Genomic DNA, 7,151 nt, shown 5'->3' with positions numbered 1-7,151 from the left:
GTTTTTACTGTGTGGCAAATTTTCCACTGTCATCGTAATTTCTTTGCAAATTCTTAATATAGCTGAGCTCCCTAGGCCGAGCCAACTCCAGAGCCAAGGAAGAGGAGGGGACTCCCATAGGAAACGGCTGCTGGAAAGAACTAGGAAGGCCACAGCTTTAACTGGTAGCCACAGGACATAGGGCACTTGGTGCAGGGTACCAGCCCCCTACCCCCTTGCCCTCTCCGCCACAGTGCCCATAGACTACAGTCTCTCAGAGCGGTCTCAGAGTGGTTATACAAACTACTAAAGCTGCCTGTTTGTGCCTGGGGGTCACGAGGACAGGCGTCCTTTGTTTTACTGATCCGCTGCTGCCAGACTTTGTGAGGCTTCCCATTCCTGTGATCAGCGGCCGGGCTTGGCTCCGCCATATCCTTCGTGACATCGACCGGCCGGGCTTAGCTCCGCCGGTCGAACTACATTTCCCAGCAGCCTCCAGGGGAAATTGACGCCAGTATCCAGCGCTCCAGGAGGCGCATAAAGCCCCGGCAGGGGCCGAGTTCCCTATTGTTTTACTAATCCTCTGCTGCCAGACTTTGTGAGGCTTCCCATTCCTGTGATCAGCGGCCGGGCTTGGCTCCACCATATCCTTCATGACATCGACCGGCCGGGCTTGGCTCCGCCGGTCGAACTACATTTCCCAGCAGCCTCCAGAGGAAATTGACGGCAGTATCCAGCGCGCCAGGAGGCGCATAAAGCACCGGCAGGTCCCTCGTCCTGCGAGGACGCGCGCAGGACGCGCCGGACTAAGCCCGGACAAAGGGCGGGCCCTCTGTGGCTGAAGTAGGCTGGGCTGGGCCCACATATTTACATTTTAACATTTTTTCGTTTCTTTTGTGTATCTTTTTGTTTTAGTTTGTCCCATCGTTACTATCCATTCTTGCTTTCATAGACTTTGACTTGTTGACTAATACAGGAATTCAGTTTGCAATCTACAATTGACTTAATTCATATATTTTAAGCTCCTATTCACCTCTTTTAAAGATGACTGCTAAAAAGCTACGTTCTGGGAGACTTTTGGGGGAAGGTCTTGTGTGAAGACGAGATCCAACCCCTCGCGAAACAAAGATTAAAAAAATCTCCAACTAAAGGGTCATTGTCAGTTATTCCAGTTATGGGAAAAGTCAACGGATAAGAACTTGGTGAAGGAGGTTGACCCTGAAGAAATTGCTATAAATAAGAACATAGGGGTAACTCCCTCACTTGGCGTAGAACTTGCGCCTGTAAAGAAGGGGCATGTTTTGGTGGAAAAATCGACTCTTGCCTCACAGTCCAGTGTGGGGCATAATCTAAACCCCATGGAAGGCCCCAGTAGTGTTAATTTGCTCACTTCTAGAATAGAGAATGTGCATCAAAATAATGTTCTTCCAAAGCTTAAAATGTGTTTGACTAATGATTTATTAGGAAGTACCCAGGCAAAGGAGATATGTGATGGTGACTCACAAGGGTTAGATATTGATTTGGAATTGTGTAGTCGTTACTTAGCAGATGGTTCATTAAAATTATTTTAAGCTACTAAGACCCCGAAGGGCGCAACACCCTCTGGTCTGCAGCTCTATAGTAGCACCCCTTCCTTTAAATCTCAAGATTCCTCTATGCAGTCCAACCTTTCAAAAAACCATGAGCTCAATATTTCAGGTATCGATCCTATCATGCAACCAGGCTTGGAGCGACATGATAAGCCCATTTCGGAGTCACTGATAGCTTTGGAGCATTTGTTGTCTTCGATATTACTGTTATTGAGTAAATTTGTGGGGAGTTCTGATTGTGTTCTGGAATCGGTTACTCAGATATTAAAGGTTTTATTACCTAGACTTCCAGAGAAGACCTTGGATCTACATCCTGGAGTGGGTCCACAGGATTCGGTATCCCCTGTCACATCTTCCTCCGGAAATAATACAGTGCCCATATCCAATAACTGTGATCAAATTATTCCGGGGGTTCCAGCTAGAAAAGAGCTCTCTTCAGTCCCTAAATCATCTGCCTACAATTGTATAAGGGATTCCGATCTTGAAATTATAGAAGAAGAGGGGGTTACTGCAGACTGTAATCTTGATAAAGCGCTCTTCCCAATTTTCATGACGGAATCCAAGGGGACTGATGAAGGAGAAAAAGTGATAATAGGCAAACACAAAAGGTGTAAAGGGGAAAAGAGAAAACCAATCCGCAGAGATAAGAAAAAAAGGCTGAGACAAATAATATTTGAGGACTCTCAAGTTCAGCCAAATGATCAGCCTAATACGGAAGAGTCAGTTAATGGGGTCTCGAAACAGGAGTCTAACACATGTACCCCCGATATTCAAATACCAGATTGCAATAAAATCTTCCCTAATTGTTCTACTTTGTCTACAGGAGGACCCCCTCGTGATGTGGGAAAATCTACGATTCTCTTTCCTAAAATAGAAGTGACAAAGTTAGGCCCTTCTGCCTCAGTGGTCCTTAATCCCGCTGCACCTATTTTCCATTCCATTCCATTCCCGGGTTGAAGGTACAGCTTGTCCGCAAGAACCTCTTAAAATTTTTTGGGAAGATTCTGTAGGTACACTGATTCTAGACTTTTTACCGTTGTTTGACAACGATCTGGCATTAAATAGAACATTGTTACTCAAATGTTTTAGAGATATTTAGAGATATGTTTAAATTCAAGACACCCCACAGAAAGACTAGGCACATGCACCACTCAGTACCCCTGGTGAAAAGGCCACAACAACAGCCCAAAAAAACGAAAATCACAGAAAAAATCTGCACAATCCCAAGCCCTCCATGATGTTTAAATTCAAGACACCCCACAGAAAGACTAGGCACATGCACCACTCACTACCCCTGGTGAAAAGGCCACAACAACAGCCCAAAAAAACGAAAATTACAGAAAAATCAGCACAATCCCAAGCCCTCCATGATGTTTAAATTCGAAGACACCCCACAGAAAGACTAGGCCTATGCACCACTCACTACCCCTGGGCATAATGGTTGAAAGCTAGGCAAAATGGTTGCAAACCTAAGAACACTGCCTGCATTCAAATTGGCCCCCTCCCTCCCAGCCCATGGCCAGGGCCTGTACCAGCACTCAAAATGGCCCCCACCCACATGGCCTGTCCCCATGAACACCCCAAAAAAATTGAAAAACACAGAAAAATCTGTACAATCCCATGCCATCCAGGCCCTCCATGATGTTTAAATTCAAGACACCCCACAGAAAGACTAGGCACATGCACCACTCAGTACCCCTGGTGAAAAGGCCACAACAACAGCCCAAAAAACTGAAAATCACAGAAAAATCTGCACAATCCCAAGCCCTCCATGATGTTTAAATTCAAGACACCCCACAGAAAGACTAGGCACATGCACCACTCACTACCCCTGGTGAAAAGGCCACAACAACAGCCCAAAAAAACGAAAATCACAGAAACATCAGCACAATCCCATGCCATCCAGGCCCTCCATGATGTTTAAATTCAAGACACCCCACAGAAAGACTAGGCGCATGCACCACTCACTATCCCTGGTGAAAAGGCCGCAACAACAGCCCAAAAAAACGAAAATCACAGAAAAATCAGCACAATCCCAAGCCCTCCATGATGTTTAAATTCAAGACACCCCACAGAAAGACTAGGCCCATGCACCACTCACTACCCCTGGGCATAAAGGTTGAAAGCTAGGCAAAATGGTTGCAGACCTAAGAACACTGCCTGCATTCAAAATGGCCCCCTCCCTCCCAGCACATGGCCAGGGCCTGTAGCAGCACTCAAAATGGCCCCCACCCACATGGCCTGTCCCCATGAACACCCTAAAAAATCGAAAACACAGAAAAATCAGGACAATCCCATGCCATCCAGGCCCTCCATGATGTTTAAATTCAAGACACCCCACAGAAAGACTAGGCGCATGGACCACTCACTACCCCTGGTGAAAAGGCCACAACAACAGCCCAAAAAATGAAAATCACAGAAAAATCAGCACAATCCCAAGCCATCCAGGCCCTCCATGATGTTTTTATTAAAGAGACCCCACAGAAAGACTCAGTCCACCCACCACTGAGTACCCCTGGGCAAAAGGCCCCAACAACAGCCCAAAAATCGAAAATTCCAAAATTGTAGTTGCAGCAACTGTACTGCCCCAAACAAACTTACTTGTGAAATTTCTAATCCAAAAGTGATGCAAAGAAAGTCAAAAAGGCCTCAAATCCAAATATCCAGCAGCATCCACAAAAAGTAATCCTTCCAGTTGAAGAATCCGAATGAAAGTGACCAGCGCATGAAGAAAGCACTGGGAGGAGCGTGCTGGACAGGAACAGGAAGTTGGAGACTGTGGGGCACTTCCTTCCTCCCCCCCCCCCCAAAAATGGACTCCTTGCAAAAAAAAGTGCAGGCAAATGTCAACTTGAGGAGTTATTCTGATAAAAATCATCATTTTCAGAAGGTTTATGCTGCTTGCTGGTGGATTTCTTGTGCAGAATTGCAAATTTTGTATTTTCGCAAGCCCGCCGCATGTACGGGTTCGCGATTGCGAACTCTCGCGATACGTGATCACGGCGTACTCGCGTTGACAAACTCTCGCTGTGCAAGGCGGGGAGCGCGATGACGTAATCACGGTAGCCAAACTCCCGCGGGATCTCGCAGCAAGATCCAAAATGGCGCAGCATTCGCAAAATATCGAGAAAAACAACTCGGCAAACGCTGAATGACAGTAAGTGAATGCCGCGCGCCGCAAAATTGTATCACCAAGAAAAAAAAATCCGCTGCGTGCGAATTTGCGGATTTTCGCAAAATTCGCGAGGGTTCGCGGATTGCAAATTTACCGAAAATCCGCAAAATCCGCGAGCGGAACGGATTTTCCGCCCATGCTTAGTGACAACTCTCTGTAGGCAGTTACTGACCTGATATTATTATTTCAGGAGAGATCTGAATGAAAACCGGTTTAAGCATGAGGTGCGTTCCTTTAGGTGTTATATATGCTACAATGAGCACCTGTATTATATGTGCTACAATTAGCACCATTATTGGTGGTCATCTGCCAAGTTTATGGGCACAGAACTCCACAGTACTTGCAGTATGTGATTTTTTACAATAGTGAATACTTTATCCCTTCCATAAATGTGCTGCTCTAAAGAAACTCAAAAATGGGAATTTATTTTTTTTAGTTAAAAAGACAAGTAAAAATGTAAGACGAATAACAATATTATATGTATCATAAATATATAAAACGCACTCAAGACATAAACCACTTTTAGAAGAAACTTTAAAGGGCTTACCCAATTACGAGGCCCTCCGAGCTACTGTGTCTCTGAACTAGCATTAAAGAATCTTTCTTTCCCCAATAAAAATATTTTGTGTATGCAGAGGTTTCATTTTGATTCGTGAATAATAAGATAAAGGCCAATACGCCAATCCATTCGAACTTCCAAGACTTATCAAGACACTGGTGACAGATTGCCATTGACTGTGATTGGCTATACTCAAAGAAGTCTCTCCGATTGGCTATACTCCGGAAGTCGCCAGGATTGGCTGCTCTGACACACATCTCTCTGGTCAGCTAGGGTTACAGAAATCTCCCTGTTGGCCGCCAATATAACCCGAATTGATGCAAACTTGAAATTAAGAATGATGTTTAGTGAAAGATATTATGGGATGAATATACAATTACTCTATTTTTGGCTGCAAAACAGACATGGTGGTTCTTTGAAACTGGTTTAATGATGGTGGTTCAGTCGACTTGAGTAGGGCCCATCTTACCTAGGGGTGATTAGCTGGATTTCCCGGCCTGTGGCAATGAAAGGAGAAATGGTGAGAGTTATACATGCTGACTGCACTTACTTTGCTGAACTGCTCTTAACCCACGTCGAGACTAACAGGAAGGAGCAGCCTGCGAGGTGGAACTGTACCTCTCCCATGATGGTAAAGGAGGCTCCTAAACATATGGGCATCATGGCAGCATATTTGAGCAGGTGATGTTGGGTGCCCAGCAGCACCCTCGACAGTGCCATGGTGAAGAATGGCGTGGTAGTGTAGGTCATCTGCGTCAAGGACAGCTGCACGCGGATGAGGCCTAGGTTGCCAAATGCGATGCTGGCACAGAAGGACACGCTCAAAAGGAATAATCTGAGCCTGGCACTGGCAGAGAGAGCCCCCTCTTATCCATCTTGTAGCTTCACCCAACCATACCTAAGGAGCGGCAGGACCACCAGGATGGCAGTGAGCATGTGCAGGGCAGACAGCAGCAGCGGTAACTGAAAATTGTACACATGGAATATCCACTTGATCAGACTAGCAATGGTGGTGCCGGTAGCCAACCAGACGAAGACAGCCGCACAGATGTGCACCCTAGAAGCTTCCACCACATCCCCGGGGGAACCCACTTTGGGCTCAATAGTACCTGCAGGGGGCTCACAAGCAGTGAACGACATTTTAACCACATCTTTCCTATTGGGGACAAAACACATCTGGCCCAACCTAGAGGTTTGTGCATCCCTGCTGTATATGGTCACTCTGCAGATCGGTGTTCATAGCTCAAATGGCTGCAGTCTGTTGTATCCTTTCATGGACCAATCGCAATCCTGTTTCAGAATCAGGGCCCCCTCACGTCTGGATCACATTGATTTTATCTCATGGTGCTGGTAGATCCAACAGCAGTGGGATGTGTGGCCTGCTCGGGCTGCATGAAAATGTGGCTGGTTAACAAACAGTTAACACAGGCTCAGTAGCGCACAACTAAATGAAATCTATTGATCAAACCTGTTTAAACCTTTTCTTTAAAGAAACATATTCTTTAATCATATGTTTTACTCATCAGTTGAACTCATTTCAGCACAACATTTTGTATTTATACATAAACACTTTTTAAATCAAAATCATACAACTTTATACATTGACAATACATTGAATTTTGTTGTATGCATCATAATTCACCCGCCCAATGCATTTCGGGACAAATGTAGAGTCCCTTCGTCAGGGGCAATGCTGCAAAATAACATAAACAGGCACATCAGTCTATGTTGTACATGATTCACTTCAGTTTAAATCATACCTCCACCAAAGAAAGTCAAAAAGAAAAAACACCCAAAGTGTAGTTATCAGCAAACATCTAAACCCTAAAAGAAACATAACCAACTACTC

The 7,151-nt window shown here is 45.3% G+C and overlaps 1 pseudogene; it reads right to left on the bottom strand.

The window, feature by feature from the left end:
- Positions 1-5,829: 5,829 nt before the first annotated feature.
- LOC147698699 (solute carrier family 35 member E4 pseudogene) lies at positions 5,830-6,662 on the bottom strand (annotated as a pseudogene).
- Positions 6,663-7,151: the final 489 nt, after the last annotated feature.

Source organism: Lissotriton vulgaris, chromosome 8 (genome assembly GCF_964263255.1).
Source record: "Lissotriton vulgaris chromosome 8, aLisVul1.2, whole genome shotgun sequence".
NCBI classification, from domain to species: domain Eukaryota; kingdom Metazoa; phylum Chordata; class Amphibia; order Caudata; family Salamandridae; genus Lissotriton; species Lissotriton vulgaris.
The sequence above is the reverse complement of the archived record's forward strand: the minus strand, read 5'-3'. Positions and strand labels throughout refer to the sequence as shown.